Here is a 17,361-nt window from a genome sequence, read left to right as displayed (position 1 = left end):
TGGCAGAAAACATACACTCTGTAGACTGGTTTGTCTCACTGAAATAGCACACTTTATCTATGTTACAAATCATATACAACCGCAATGTTAAAACCTAGAGCCAGATTCAGAAAGATCGGCGTATCTTTAGAGCGGTGTAGTGCATCTGATATGTGCTACGCCGACGTAACATAGAGAGGCTCGTACTGTATTCACAAAGCACTTGCTCCCTTTCTTGCGCCGGCGTAACGTAAAATGGCCGGCGCAAGCTCGCCTAATTCAAAGTAGCAAGGCAGTGAACGTGTAGTATTATAATGAAGCGTGACCCCATGTAAATGCATGGCCGAACGAACGGCGCATGCGCGCGCATGCTCAGAATCACGTCGCAAATACTCCCTAAGATACGTCGGCTCAATGCTTTTGACATGAACGTAACTTACGCCCAGCCCCATTCACGCAAACAACGTAAAATCCAACGTCCATACCCTAACATGACTTACCCCTGCTTTATGAGGGATAACTTTACGCCGGACGTACGCCTTACGTAAACGGCATAGCTTACTGCGACGGGCGCAAGTACGTTTGTGAATCAGCGTATCTAGGTCATTTACATATTCGACACGTAAATCAACGGAAGCGCCCCTAGCGGCCAGCGTAAATATGCACCCAAGATACGACGGTGTAAGGAGACTTACGTCGGTCGGATCAAGCCGAAATTCAGGCGTATCTGCTTTCAAGAATACGGCACAGAGATACGACGGTGCATCCTACAACTTAAGCGGCGTATCAACAGATACGTCGGCGTAAGTTGTACCTGAATCTGGCCCATAGTCTATAAAAAATGTGGTAATGTATCAAAGAGAATGTTTTTTTTTTCTATTGGATGAACATTTTTATAAATATTCCCACCCCTCTCAAACCCTGTGAAACAAAGAGATATATTTGACAGCACAGCAAGGAGGTGTAAGGAGGGACTGAAGGGAATATTGCGAGGTAAAGATACCCTGGAGTTAGTTGAAAATGTCAAAAAGAAAATATAATAAATAATGTATTTCTGTCTGCTTTACTAAGGCTAACAGAAATAATGAACAGTGTACACAATGTATTGAATAGGCTTTTTTTTTCCATTGTTTGGCTTTTTTGACAGTTTGAAAATAATTATTTTAATGGGTCCCAGTAAGGTAAGAATTTTCTTATTTGGGTCCTCGGCCAATTATTTAATAAATTACTATTTTTCCCTTTAAGTCTCATTAGCAATGGACAAAGTAAATAGATTGATAACATACATAAAATCCCACTGAAATCTATCCATGATTTCATACAAGGATAGATGAATATGGTGAAAACTAGAATAAAAAATGTAAAAACATAAAAATGAAATAGAAGTGATCTATAAATATATATTTATAGATACAATTTATCAAATAGTTATGTAATACAATTTTTTATAATAATGGATACATTTTGTTAATTTTATCACACAAGGTTACTACGTGCTCTTTTCTTTCATTTCACTTCTATAGAACAGCAGGCAAGACCAGCGTGTATTCTGTCATATGCCACAGTGTTTATGTTTATTTGCAAGTTCAGAAATTTGAACTGCATGTTTTTTAATTTGTTTGTGATTTAATTTCTTTAGGAAATATTCTTACAGTTAGGAGTGTAGGGTTTCTGCACATCATACTATACATTTTTTGTGTGAAAATGGAGTTAAAGCAAAGTTTGGTGGGTCTAAAGCAGTCTTTTTTAACCAGGGTACCCAGGCACCCTGGAGTTCCTTGAGGATTCTGCAGGAGTGCCTAGGTAAAATGCCTAAAAATTGATCAAAAATTGTATGCAAGCCAGCAGGTGGATCAAGCCTGCCTTTTAGTTGCACAAAGTCATGGGGTTTCAATATCGACCATCTCCCTCAGCACTGCGGTGACATTTGCTGACCGATGAGAAGAAATTGAAAGAGAAGAGAAACATTGGACAGTACCAGTGTGCAGAAGTAGATTTGCGTTGGAGGAATAAATCACCTCTAGCGTTGGGTGTCCTACATGTGGATGTTGCTGCATTGTGTAAAGCTATTAGGATAGCTTTTTACATTTTAGATTTGGGTGCCTTGAGACTGTCCATAAGTTTAAAAGGTGCCCTGAGATTGTCTATGATTTTAAAGGGTGTCTTGACTGAAAAAAGGTTGAGGAACACTGGTCTAAATTGAAGAAGGTGCTGGCCCAAGGACTTTAAAATAGGCAAAGACTTACCTTCACATACTTCCTAAATCTTTTTTTGCTTTCAAACACATGCTTACTGCACATAGAACAGCCTTACATGGTGCATTTAGCAATGTTCCAGCAAGGGGATGTAAATGCAATGATGGCCAGAGCTAAAATCATAGAAGAAAAAAACAAGGTACATAGAGGCACATCTTGGTGTCTTGGGTCTATATGCCAGCTTGAGTTTTTTGACTTTCTGTTAAGTCACAAAAGTGAAAAACCCTGTCACGTATACTTTCTGTGCACACCAGTTGCAATCTGGTCTGGGGCATCATGGAAAAGTTTGCCATTTTTAAATGGTAAAACCTTCAGAGTTGAAGTCTTCTTCCTTCAATGCTGTTTATTTAACAGCCTTCCCGTGAGAAATGCATTTCCTAATAAGTTGCAGTTGAATCTGAGGACTTTCTTGTTAGTACTGCTTCAATTTAATTGGCAGTTTGTTGGTCAGTGTTGTTTTATCTTTATAGGGGAGAATAAAGACTGGGAAGTTGTCCAGAAGTGTTTTTTCAGCAGATTTCAGATGCAAAATTACTTCCTAATAAAACGGAAAAAGGATCTGTTTTGTAGTAACACAAATGGCATTAGAAGTATAGAAATGGGATATGCCGGTTGAACAATAGAATTAAAAAACGTATGTTTCCATTTAATTTTACCTAGAAAACTGCATTTTGAAATTTCGACATAAATGTTAATTTTACAGCATGTTTTCCCTGTCGTTTCATATGTGTTGTGGAGTACAGTCTCCCTAAATAGAGATGCAGACATGAATAAAGTGTCATAGGATCCCCTTGTTGGTACTGTTTGCATTTAGAATGGAAACCTGTCATTAAAGAAATATTAAGGCTACTATTGCTGACCTCGTAAAAATACTAGCTGCCCTGCTGTCATTTCCAGTGCGTTTAATCCTTCAAAGTCAAATCTAAAGAAATAAAAAAATAGCCCAGTATCCTACTGCACTGCATATATGGTCATCGGATATACCCTAAATAGTAAAAATGCATCCTATATAAAGGGGTGACATCAAAGTGCTTATATGCTTTCAGTGGCGTTGATGTCTCCAAATACAGTCAGGTGTAAGCAATACTGGGCATCATAGCATTTGTAAATACAAATAGTCAAATATAAATTTTTATGTACCTAAATATATTATATAATAGTATTTCTCTTCTATAATTGCAACTTAGATTTTAGGCTCTTCTTCCTTCGAAAAACACACACAGTATTTTTCCATTTTCACTCTGACTTCACAGGAAGGTCTTACTCTGTTCTAATTAGACTCCCCTAATGGTTTGTTTAATGCATATGTTTTCTTGAACTCTCCTATTCCCCTGCCAGAAGGAAAATTACAGTTCATATCATTAAAATGATGACCGTTAGTGCTGAACATTTATCAAGCAGTGATATTTCAGTTATTGTCAGGGCAGCTGTTCAGATTTTATTACCAACATAAAAAGTGAGACTGCAAACTGCTTTACTCATTTATTTATTCTGCACACTAGGCATCATGTTTCCAACAGCAGGACGACACAAGCTTGTATATTCTCATGGTCCAAAGTTTCCTTTTGGAGGTTTGTAAATGCATAGAAAAAAGTAAATAATCAATAAGTAATTTACAGTCAACTCGGTGGCATACCTCGAATTTCCCAGATTCATTGGGAATGTTATCAACAAAGCATGATTTTAATGTACAGTTAGGGTTACTGGATTACTAAAAATGCTCATAAGATGTGTTCTTTCAATAGCTCTTTACCACTTGAAACAGTGCATATAGATCCACATACAGTGCCTTGGAAAAGTATTCATACCCCTTGAAATTATCCAAATTTTGTCATGTTACAAACAAAAACATAATTGTATTTTATTGGGATTTTATGTGATAGACAAAGTGGCACATAATTGTGAAGTGGAAGGAAAATTATAAATGTTTTTTAACATTTCTTTTACAAATAAATTTGTGAAAAGTGTGGCGTGCATTTTTATTCAGCCCCCTGAGTGAATACTTTGTAGAATCACCTTTCACTGCAATTACAGCTGCAAGTCTTTTTGGGGATGTCTCTACCAGCTTTACACATCTAGAGAGTGAAATTTTTTGACAATTCTTCTTTGCAAAATAGCTTAAGCTCTGTCAGATTGGATGGAGAGCGTCTGTGAACAGCAATTTTCAAGCCTTGCCACAGATTCTTAATTAGATTTAGGTCTGGGCCATTCTAACACATGAATATGCTTTGATCTAAACCATTTCATTGTATCTCTGGCTGTATGCTTAGGGTTGTTGTCCTGCTGGAAGGTGAACCTCCGCCACAGTCTCAATTTTTTTGCAGACTCTAACAGGTTTTCTTGTAAGATTGCCCTATTATTGGCTACATTCATCTTCCCATCAACTCTGACCAGATTCCCTGTCCTTTCTGAAGAAAAGCATCCCCTACAACATGATGCTTCCACCCCCATGTTTCACGGTGGTGATGGTGTGTTCAGGATGATGTGCAGTGTTAATTTTCCACCACACATAGCGTTTGGCTTTTAGGCCAAAAAGTTACATTTTAGTCTCATATGACCAGAGCACCTTCTTCCACATGTTTGCTGTGTCCCCCACATGGCTTCACGCAAACTGCAAACAGGACTTAATATGACTTTCTTTCTTTCGACAATGGCTTTCTTCTTGCCACTCTTCCATAAATGCCAGATTTGTGGAGTGCACGACTAATAGTTGTCCTGTGGACAGATTCTCCCACCTGAACTGTGTATCTCTGCAGTTACAATGGGCCTCTTGGCTTTTTCTCTGATTAATGCTTTCCTTGCCCGGCCTGTCAGTTTAGGTGGACGGCCATGTCTTAGTAGGTTTGCAGTTGTGCCATACTTTTTCCATTTTCAGATGATAGATTGAACAGAGCTCCATGAGATGTTCAAAGCTTGGGATATTTTTTATAACATAACCCTGCTTTAATTTCTCCACAACTTTATCCCTGACCTCTATGTGTTCCTTGGCCTTGATAATGCTGCTTGTTAACTAAGGTTCTCTAACAAACCTCTGAGGGCTTCACAGAACAGCTATATTTAACTAAGATTAAATTACACACAGATGGACTCTATTTACTAATTAGATAACTTCTTAAGGCAATGGGTTCCACTATAGTTTAGTTAGGGGTATCAGAGTAAAGGGGGCAGAATACAAATGCACACCACACTTCTCAGACATGTATTTGTAAAAAAAAAATATGAAAACCATTTATTATTTTCCTTCAATTTGACAATTATGTGCCACTTTGGTCTATCACATAAAATCCCAACTCAACACACAGCCATTAATGTCCAAACCACTGGTAACAAAAGTGAGTACACCCCTAAGTGAAAATGTCCAAAATGGGCCCAATTAGCCATTTTCCCTCCCTTGTTCATATTACGGTATTAAGGTCTCAGTTGTGAATGGGGACCAGGTGTGTTAAATTTGGTGTTATTGCTCTCGCTCCCTCATACTGGTCACTGGAAGTTCAACATGGCACCTCATGGCAAAGAACTATGAGGATCTGAAAAAAAGAATTGATGCACTACATATAGATGGCCTAGGCTATAAGAAGATTACCAAGACCCTGAAACTGAGCTGCAGCACATACAGCGGTTTAACAGGACAGGTTCCACTCAGAACAGGCCTCACCATGATCGACGAAAAGGAGTTGAGTGCACGTGCTCAGCGTCATATCCAGAGGTTGTCTTTGGGAAATAGACATATAAGTGCTGCCAGTATTTCTGCAGAGGTTGAAGGGGTGAGGGATCAGCCTGTCAGTGCTGAGACCATACACCGTGCATTAAGAAGGAAGCCTCTTTTAAAGATGATGCACAAGAAAGCCCGTAAACCGTTTGCTGAAGACAAGCAGACTAAGAACATGGATTACTGGAACCATGTCCTGTGGTCTGAAGAGACCAAGATAAACTTATTTGGTTCAGATGGTGTCAAGAGTGTATGGCGGCAACCAGGTGAGGAGTACAAAGACAAATGTGTCATGCCTACAGTCAAGCATGGTGGTGGGACTGTCATGATCTGGGGTTACATTAATGCTGCCGGCACTGGGGAGCTACAGTTTATTGAGGGAACCATGAATGCCAACATGTACTGTGACATACTGAAGCAGAGCATGATCCTCTCCCTTCAGAGTATTCCATCATGATAATGACCCAAAACATACCTGCAAGAGGACCACTGTCTTGCTAAAGAAGCTGAGGGTAAAAGTGATGGACTGGCCAAGCATGTCTCCAACTTAAACCCTATTAAGCATCTGTGGGACATCCTCAAACAGAAGGTGGAGGAGCTTAAGGTCTATAACATCCACCAGCTCTGTGATGTTGTCATGAAGTGGAAGAGGGCTCCAGTGGAAACCTGTAAAGCTCTGGTGAACTCCATGCCCAAGAGGGTTAAGGCAGAGCTGTAAAATATTGGTGGCCCCACAAAATATTTACATGTTGGGCCAATATGGACATTTTTACTTAGGGATGTACTCACTTTTGTTGCCAGCAGTTTAGACATTTTTCAGGGTTTTTCTTAGTTCCAGTGAAGAGAACTTTCAGCATATCAAGACATTTTGGACAATTTCATGCTCCCAACTTTGTGGGAACAGTTTAGACCCCTTTCACACTGAGGTGGTTTTCAGGCGTTTTAGCACTAGAAACAGCACCTGTAAATCGCCTAAAAATCGCCTCCTTTTCATTTTAGTGTGACTTTTCATACTCAGGCGGTGCTCTTGCTGGACATTAGGAAAAGTATACAGCACTCCCAAAACTGCCCTGCCCATTGAATGAATGGAAAGCGATTTGGAAGCGCCAAAATACAAGCATTTTTAACCCCTCCTTTGGGGTTAAAAGCGCCCCAATAGCAACCGAAACGCGGTGAAAAGGCGCTGCTTAAACAGCAGTAAACTGATAACAGCCAGTGCTTTCAGTGTGAACAGAGCCTTAGGGATGGCCCCTTTCTGTTCCAACATGACTGCGCACCAGTGTACCCCCTTGTGAACAGCCTTCCCAAAAGAGTTGAAGCTGTTATAGCTGCAAAGGGTGGGCCAACTTAATATTGGACTATGACTGGGATGCCATTAAAGTTCATGTGCGTGTAAAGTCAGGTGTCCCAATACTTTTGGTAATATATATATATATATATATATATATATATACATACACACATACATATACACACACACACACATTTTATTCAGGGAGATGTATTGCTTGTCTTAATAAAGATGAGCGCCCTTCCTTTGTTATTGTGGGGGTTTTTTTTGCACTTTTTTTAAATAAAGGACTAACCTGACAAAGAAGGAACAGTTGGGAACTATGATGGAATAATACAATTCATAAAAAGTATCCCTTAACAAAACATTAAGTGCTGCAGAACAAATTAAAGTATTTGTTAAGTGAGCATTTTGTAACTCAGTGGGATACAGATTAGTATTTAAAAAGCAATGCATAAACAAATATTGATCTGCTAGCACATTATCTTCCTAAAGCTTCACCAGCTTCTTCTTTATGATGAGTGTAATCCATTGAATAGGTACAGAGTACGAATCAAAATTAATGTGCAAACAATTTATAAATAAATATTTAAACACAAACAATCATTTTCTTTCCTTATATAAAAATATTTTTCAATGGAAGGTAATAACAAACAATATTTTAGTAAAACTTCAACATCCTTATTGTATGGCACACCTGAAACATTCCCATCTGCAACCCCTATGTACATACGACCGGAAATGTACGACAAGAAAACCGTGGATTTTTTTCTGACTGAATTGTGGCTCAAACTTGTGTTGCATACACACGGTCACACAAAATTCCGACCGTCAAGAACGCAGTGACATACAACACTACAACAAGCTGAGAAAAATTAAGTTCAATGATTCCGAGCATGCATCAAATTGATTCCGAGCATGCATGCTTTTTTTGCGCTTCGGAATTGCATACAGACGATCGGAATTTCCGACAAGAACTTTTCTTTTCGGAAAAATTGAGAACCAGCTCTCAAATTTTTGCTGTTGGAGATTCCAACAGAAAAAGTCAGATGGAGCATGCACACGATCGAAATTTCCGACCGAAAGCTCACATCTAACTTCTTGTCGGAATTTCAGATCGTGTGTACGCGACATTAGAAGGTCATGGATGCTAAGAAATATGAACCTGATTCATATGAACAAAATGTGTGGCTCTGGGACCAAAGAACTCTGCTGGGGACACGGAAGGAGTGCTAGATATACTATGATGGTTAGAATTCACAGCATATGATTTGCAGTCTTTGGCCAAGGGCAAAATGTATTCCCAACTTTTGTTCTGGTGTTCTAGCTCCATAACGAAGAAGTGAGGCAGCTCTCAAGTTGAGCCTACCAAAATGTACTGTAAATTCTGAACCTGTATGTGACCAAAGCTATTGAAGTGTGCAAGAGGAGCCCCAACCAAGAAAGAAGGAGGAACTTCAAGTTTAAAAGTCAGTTTTATTGCTTAATAGATGTGATCGAAAATAACAGATTTTGCTATGCTGACATTTTGCCATTTATGCTAAATGCATTGGAGTCATTGGGGAAATAATGTTTTAAGGTGGTTGCTAAGGCTGCAATGGACTATAAACGGTTCATGCGTGTTTTTTGTCTGTTTGAATTTGTATGTTATTGTTATTCTGTTTGTCATTGTAATTAAAAAGGCAACTTAAAAATGTAGAGAGAAAGTACACAAGAATGTATATTTTTTCTAGTGCTCTGTTTGTCATTTGATGTTTTTTCAAATGTAACAAAAAAATTACAAAAAAGGGAAAAAACATTCTTTTGCAGCGTTTCATAAATTTTGCACCTTTTTTCCTATTACCAAAAAACAAAGAAAAAATACTCCAAAATGATATGCAAAAAAATGATCATGGCTAAAACAGAAAAACCCAAGGTGGAGGACACCACACAGCATCTCCACAACATTTTTTCTTCCAAACGGTCAAAAAGACCAAATCAGCCTCTTACATGGCATCACATTCTCAGCAATCGCAGGGATAACAGGCCACAAAGTGAATCTTTAAAACTGAAACTTACAAAATCATACTTTGCTTTGTAGAGCAAATTAAGTCTTCCACTTATTTTTTCTTTGTTTTCCCTTCCTGTGCTGAGCTTATACTGTAGACCAGTGATGGTGAACCTTGGCACCCCAGATGTTTTGGAACTACATTTCCCATGATGCTCAACTACACTGCAGAGTGCAAGAGCATTAGGTCTAATGTAGTTCCAAAACATCTGGGTTCGCCATCACTGCTGTAGACTGTAAGAACTGTGAATGTGTGCTCGACATAGCAGCAGATGACTATTGTACTGTGTCTAGTGCATCGTGCCTTGGAGCAACTCTTTTTAGTCTAACTAAGGAGTGCGTAGAAAAGGAAGATCATGCTGTACTATAAGTACTGTAAGTATTCTATTTGAAGCGGAGGTCTGCCGAAATAAAATAATATTAAAAGCCAACAGCTACAAATACTGCAGCTGCTGACTTTTAATATATGGACACTTACCTGTCCAGCGCACACGCAATGTCGGTAGCCGAAGCCGATATGTGCGCCGGCTCTCAGGTGCTGCCACCGACATCCTTGGTGAGGGGAACAGGAAGTGAAGCCATGCAGCTTCACTTCCTGGTTCCCTACTGCACATGCATGAGTCACGCTGCGAGTCCTCACTGGTCCCTGTGTCTTCTGGGACCCCTGAAAGGTTCCAAATGTGACACCGGAGGGGGGGGGGGGATTCCAAAAAGTAGAAGTTCTATTCTTGGGTGGAACTCCACTTTTAGTCAGAAAGTGTCTGTGCATACACCTTGCAGGTATGATTTGAATAAAATAAAGGTTTATTTAAAAAATTTTACTTTTGGATATTATAGGAACATGGGCAACAACATATTTAGTTATAGTGGTTTGGGTTTAGATTAACAACATGTTTATCCACTTAAGAACCGGACCAATATGCAGGTAAAGGACCAGGCCCCTTTTTGCGATTCCGCACTGCGTCGCTTTAACTGACAATTTTGCGGTCGTACGACATGGCTCCTAAATAAAATTGGCGTCCTTTTTTTCCCACAAATAGAGCATTCTTTTCTTCTTACTAATGGTGGTGATCATTTTTTTCATGACTGCGACATTATGGCGGACACATCAGACATTTTTGACACATTTTTGGGACCATTGTCATTTTCACAGCAAAAAATGCTATAAAAATGCATTGTTTACTGTAAAAATGACAATTGTAGTTTGGGAGTTAACCACTAGGGGGCACTGAAGGGGTTAAGTGTGACCTCATATGTGTTTCTAACTGTAGGGGGCAGGGCTGGACGTGTGACATCATTGATCGCCTTTCCCTATATCAGGGAACATACAATCAATGACAGCACCACTGTGAAGAACAGGGAAGGTGTGTTTACACACACACCTCTCCCCGTTTTTCAGCTCCAGGGACCGATCGCAGGACTCCGGGTAAATGTAATTTAATTGTAGTATTTAGTTCTTTGGCTGCTGTTCTGTTTTAGAAATGTTAACAAGAACCAAGAGAAAAAAAATATCACAACGCTAGCCTAAATGTGTGGATTAGTATTTGAGTAACAAAGCAGCACTAAGAATAGAGAAGCAAAGCTAAAGAATAATTATCTATAGTCCATATATACAGTATGTACAGTCTTCAGCCTGCCTTGCAAATACGGCTGTAAAGGCAAATAGCGCTAATAAAAACACATTCAACTTCAGCTGTTTAAATTCAATTATATAATACTATATATAATACTAAAAAAACTGACTATAGAATTGCACATTACAGTGCAAAACGCACACATGTCCTTCATTTTGTAAACTCAATGCATTATAAATTACAGTTAACTATATACAAAGATATCTAAAAAAAAAAAAAATACAGGAAGAAAAATGCAGAACATTTAGTAAAAATAGTAAGGATTAATAAAATAATTCGATTTAAAAGATAAACAAAAATAATGTTCATCTTTAAATATCATTTAGAAAGAAGCTTAGAACAACTTGGTCTAATGCCCTATACACACAATATGAATTTCCTATGGGCTAAAATCTGATGGAATTTTCTGTCAGAATTCCGTTCAAGCTGTCTTCCATCAGTCTTGCATACACACTGTCAGAGTAAATTCCGACCGTCCAAAACGCGGTGACGTAAAACACTACGATGAGCCGAGAAAAGGGAAAATGTATTATCATATACTTACCGTAATTTTCCTTTCCTGATGGACTCCATGGCAGCCTACCTGTGGGTTAATCCCGCCTCCTCTCCAATGCTATAGGACCCCATACCCATAAAAGTTAACTCACCTCCCAGTACTGGTGTTTCGTAACTATCCGACTCCATAATTTCAGGGTGGGAACTCCGTCTGCCATGGAGTCCATCAGGAAAGGAAAATTACGGTAAGTATATGATAATAAATTTTCCCTTTTCCTGACTGACTCCATGGCAGCCTATGTGTGGGAAATAACTAGCCAGACCACACGGGTGGGTATGCTGAACATAAAGATATTTTAATTTGTCCCGTCAACCGACAGAATTCTTAAACCAAAATTCACAGAGGAAAGAGATGCAGGCTCAACACAATAATGGGACATAAAGGTATTTATGAAAGACCAAGAGGCCGCTCTGCAAATGACATCCGGAGCCACGTGACGAGCTGCCGCCCAGGAAGCTGCCATCCCTCTGGTGGAGTGAGCTGTCACCGCCTGTGGAGGAGCCAAGCCCTTAGCCCTATAAGCCTGCTGGATTGTCTGGACGATCCAGGATGCAATTGTCCTGGTAGAAGCCTTTTTCCCTCTATTACTGCCTGAGTGCAGAATGAACAGATGATCGAAGCGTCTAAAGGGAGACGTAATTTGGAGGTACTCGGTAAGGATCTTGCCCATGTCCAGAGGGCGAGTCTCGTTGGAATCCGGAGACCTGAAAGTAGGGAGGACAACTTCTTGATTTTCATGAAAAACAGACGAAACCTTTGGATTTGAGCCCAGCATGGGTATCAAAACCACTCGATCCGGGAAGAACGTTAGGAACGGCTCTTTGTGACCGAGAGACCCGATCTCCGACACTCTTTTGGCCGAGGTGATGGCGACCAAAAATGCAACCTTGGCTGAAAAGTCCTTTATAGAGGACGGGGAAGGCCCCGATGTACTGAGCCCACTCAAAAAATCAAGGACTAGTGGGAGATCCCACTTGGGGAATCTTGGCTTCCTTTGAGGTCTCAACCTTGATGCTCCTCGAAAAAACTGCTTGACTAGTGGGTGTACTGCCCACGAAACCCCAGAGAAGGCTGACAGGGCCGAGATCTGAACTCTCAATGAGCTTACGGATAGGGGAAGATCTAACCCCGTCTTGGATTTCCGGATTCCTGAAGGACCTGCTTGAGGCCGAAGCGAATTCCACAAATTTAGCCCAAATTCTTCCGTAAACTCTGTTCGTGCTTGCCCTTCTCGAGCTCATCAGTGTGGAGATCACCCCAGAGGCGCAACCAAGGGATTCCAGCCTCTCCCTCTCAAGAACCAGACCGTTAGTTTCATCAGAGCCGGATAGGGGTGTAGGAGTGACCCCTGGGAGAGAAGGTCCGGTCTGACCGGTAGAGGTACTGGGTCCCGATAGCTCAGTTGGACCAGGAGAGGGAACCATGGCCTGTTCGGCCAGTAGGAGCCACTAGCGTCACTTCGACCTCTTCTGCTTGAAGTCTCCGCAGGAATTTCAGGATTACTGGGATCGGGGGAAAGGCATATGCCCTCTGAAACCTCCACTGATCCGTCAAGGCATCCATCCCAATTGCCTGACTGCAATGACCTCTCGTATAAAACTTCTCCATCTTGGCATTGTGCGGGGAAGCAAAAAGATCCACTTGGGGATTGATTCCCAGAGACAAGATCCAGCAAAATGATTGAACGTGGAGAGACCACTCGTTGATATCCACCTGAGTGCGTGAAAGAAAGTCCGCCTGGGAGTTCTGTACTCCGGGGATAAAGACTGCTGTCAGGTTGACCAGATTTTCCTGGGCCCACTTCATAATGGGTTCGACCTCCTGTAGAAGAGATGAACTCTGTGTCCCCCCTTGTCTCTTGACATAGGACACCGCCATGGTGTTGTCCATCCTCAACAGTACCGATTCTCCTTTCAGGAGTTGGGAGAAGGACTGGAGGGCACACCAGGCCGCTCGAAGCTCCAGGATGTTCGAGCCCGGATTGCGGAGGCAAGCATCCCACCTGCCTTGCTCCATGCTTGTACCACACAGGGCCCCCCATCCGGAGCCACTGGCATCGGTCGTCACTGTGACCCAGGAGACTGGGGCGAAAGAATGGCAATTCAGTAGATTTTTTGGCTGAAGCCACCAAAAGAGGCTGCTCCTCATAGATGTTGAAATGCGAATCTGCTGATTCTTGTTCCCTGACTTCCACTGCCTGAGGAAGCCGGACTGGAAGGGACGTAGCCTCCATAATGCCCATTTCACCATGGGGGTTGTGGAGACCAATGTTCCGATAATCTTTAGACACTGGGACGCTTTCAGATGGCGAGTATCTAGAGCCCGAGAAATACTCTCCTGAACCACAGGGATCTTCTCTAGCGGAAGAGAGATGGTCTTCTTCAGTGTGTCGAACTGGGCCCCTAGGTATACCAGACATTGAGTTGGTTCCAGATGGCTTTTCGCTAAGTTCAGGAGCCATCCAAATTCGGACAGGATCGAGATTACCTGATCTCTTTGCGCTAGGAGATGAGTTTTGTCCTGGGATAAGACAAGGTCGTCTAGATAATGATAAAGGCTTACCTTTTTCAACCTGATGAGGGCCACCACTGCCAATAGGGTCTTGGTGAAGACTAGCGGTGAGGTTGTCAGCCCGAAGGGTAAGCACACAAACTGAAGGTGTTCTTGTCCAACGTGGAACCTGAGATATTTCTGGAACTCGACTGCCACTGGAACGTGGAAATAAGCATCTTTCAGATCTATAGAGATCATCCAGTCGCCTGGCTGTATGGCTTGCTGGATTGTCGACAGAGTTTCCATTTTGAATCTTCTGTGTTTTATGAATTTGTTTAGATAGGTCAAATCTATGACTGGACACCAAGCACCGCTTTTCTTCTGTACCAAGAATAGGGGGGAGTATACCCCATGAAACTGTTTGTCCTTTGGGACGCATACTACTGCTCCTTGGGATTTGAGTAGATCCACGTAGGTTAGAAGAACCTGTCTCTGTTCCCCTGACCTTGGGAGTAGGGTGGAAATGAACCTGGGAAGAGGAATGCTGGAGAGGGACCATGCGTGGCCTGATGTCACTGTCTTGATGACCCAAAAATCCGTAATCGAGGCCGCCCAGATGTGCCGAAAGAGGAGCAGGCGAGCTCCCACCCAATCCGCCTGGGCGGACGTTATTTCAAAAAGACTTCGCCTGATCGCGTCCACCTGACGGCTGGCTAGTTGATGCTGGTTTGCGAAAAGATGCTCGACCTCTACCCCAGTTCCTCCTGAAGTTCCCCGCCCGGTCTGTAGGCGCGAGCCTCCCTAGCGCGGTCCGGGCTATATCTTCGGAACTGAGTTTTCTTCTTTCCGGTCTAAAGCCTATCCTGGGGGAGAAAACCTGATTTACCACCTGTAGCCTTAGCAATGGCGTCGTCCAGTTTGTTGCCAAACAAAGACGATCCCTCAAAGGGAATTTTACACCAATTTAGTTTAGACAACGGGTCAGCGACCCAAGGGCGCAACCACAGGGCCCGCTTGGCTGTAACAGAAGACAGCATAATCCTTGCCAATAGGCGGATTAAATCGACGTATGCCTCCCCCAGAAAGGCAACCGCTAGCTTCAGTTCTGACGTAGCAGAACTCCTGGCCAGATCTTCAGAGACACCCTTAAGGAAGGAGTCCACATTCTCCGTCCAGGCCTCCATTGCTTTGGATAAGGCTGCCAAGGCCAAAGCAGGTTTGCAAGCTGTACCAGCAAGACCGTAGATTCTTTTGAGATCTTGATCCATTCTCCTATCAAGACCATCCTTGAAGGACACTGAATCAGCCAGTGGCAGTGTAACGTGCTTGGCCAGCCGTGTTACTGCCGCGTCTACCACAGGGATGTTCTCCAGGTGCTTAACATCATCCGCTTTGAAGGGATACAATCTGGAAGCCTTGTTGGCCATAGAGGACTTCTTGTCTACTCTGCTCCATTCTTCGTCAAAGATGCCCTTTAGTTCAGTTAATAACGGAAAACTAGGGCGCTTTTTCCCCAGACGCTTGAAATATTTTTTCTGTTTAGCTGGAGAAGTAGATTGCTCTTCCCACAAGAGAGCCTCTTTAATTGCCTTGATAAGCTGTGTCACTTGGGAGAAATCAAACTCTAAACTCTCCTCATCGCTTTCCAGTTCACCCTCCAGGGAATCCGGTGAAGCAGCGCGAGGCTGGGAAGGACCAGGATCCTCATGGACCTCAATGGCCGGAGAACCAGACCTGATGGTACCGGTCTGGCTTTGTGTGTGGGAAACATTCTCTCAAAGATCTTTGCACCACACGTTCCACTAGAGACTCGATACGATGATCTTCTGTCTCCTTTTCCCCAACCGCATGGGCGTAGCATCGGTCACACAATGATTTGCCCTCCGGGACATGAGTGTCACATCCCCAGCAGGCTCTGCGATCAGAGCGGCTCTCGTGGCGGTGGGAGCGGTATCTGGAGGAGGAATGGGAACTTCTCCTCTGGTGGGAAGATGTAGATGGACATCTTCGCTTGCCCTTTGATTTGGAAGAAGAAGAATATTGTTGCGGCCTGGCAAGGTCTCTGGACTGGATTGCGGCATTAGGATCTGGACCAGAAGGGCTAAGAGAAGAGATAATGGGGGGAAATGTCAGACAAAACATACAGAATGTGACTTCCACCCCCCTTCCCTCTCCCGCACATACCTTGTGCGTGGGGGCTGGCCACCTGTAGACGGTGACTGGTCCATAGCTTCTGGACCTGCGTTGTTACACTGTGACACTTAGATCCAAAAAAGGTGAGAATCCTATGGTGCCGGACAAAACAAAAAATAAATACACTGCCCCTTTAAGAAAAATTTCAATATAGTAGCACAATTAAAAATATAGCATTTTAATTGCAAGGCAAAAGCAAAAGAAGAAAGTACATAATTAGTTATTAATTTCAATGACTAAATCTTAATACACAGTGATTTATATATAACCCTATAAGCCATTATAAATATGCACCAAAAATAAAAGGATCTTGCCTATAGCATAGGCAGATCCCAACTCACTGACCTGGCTATCCAAGAGTATCACAGAGTCAACTGCTCGCCTGTCAGGAGAACCCCAATGTAAACAGGCGAGCAGCTGCTTTAAATCACCCACCGGTGACGTCAGACATCGTCCACGTACGCGTCTGCGCAGTGGAGAATGACCCGACGGCGCCTGCGCGGCCGCCGCGAGTCCCGTCTGACTGCGAACCAAGCCTCACTCTGAGAGTGGGCATTGCGCATGCGTGAGGGGCTCTGGCGCTCGCGACCAGGAAGTAAAACGGCGAGCTGGAACGCAGGAGCGCTCCAGCCGCCATACAGGCAATATAGACAAACAGATACAAAAAACACAGAGGTGACTGCCATGGAAGAAAAAACAAGACCTTGCCAGCCGAGGAGTCTGGAATCTTCGGCACACACAGCAACAACCGCAGAATGGAAGGGAAGTTGCTGCAAAGCTCTCCACCCGCCCATGGCTGGGATCCGAGCTGCACCGCTTAAAGTGTGCTATCCATCCTAGTTTCTGTTGAATAACGCGCTTTCCTAGATCCATGGAGGAGGACAAAAAAGGAACACCAGTACTGGGAGGTGAGTTAACTTTTATGGGTATGGGGTCCTATAGCATTGGAGAGGAGGCGGGATTAACCCACACGTAGGCTGCCATGGAGTCAGTCAGGAAAAATGAAGTTCAATGCTTCCGAGAATGCGTCGACTTGATTCTGAGCATGCATGTTTTTTTCTCTGTCGGAGTTCCACACAGTCGATCGGAATTTCACACAGGATTTAATTCCATCAGAAAAAAATAAAACATTTCCAAAATCCAACGGAAAAAAATCCTATGGGGCCCACACACACAATAGAAATTTCTGATTAAAAAATTCCAG

The sequence above is a fragment of the Rana temporaria genome, chromosome 1 (genome assembly GCF_905171775.1).
Source record: "Rana temporaria chromosome 1, aRanTem1.1, whole genome shotgun sequence".
In the NCBI taxonomy this organism is placed as follows: Eukaryota; Metazoa; Chordata; class Amphibia; order Anura; family Ranidae; genus Rana; species Rana temporaria.
The sequence above is the reverse complement of the archived record's forward strand: the minus strand, read 5'-3'. Positions refer to the sequence as shown.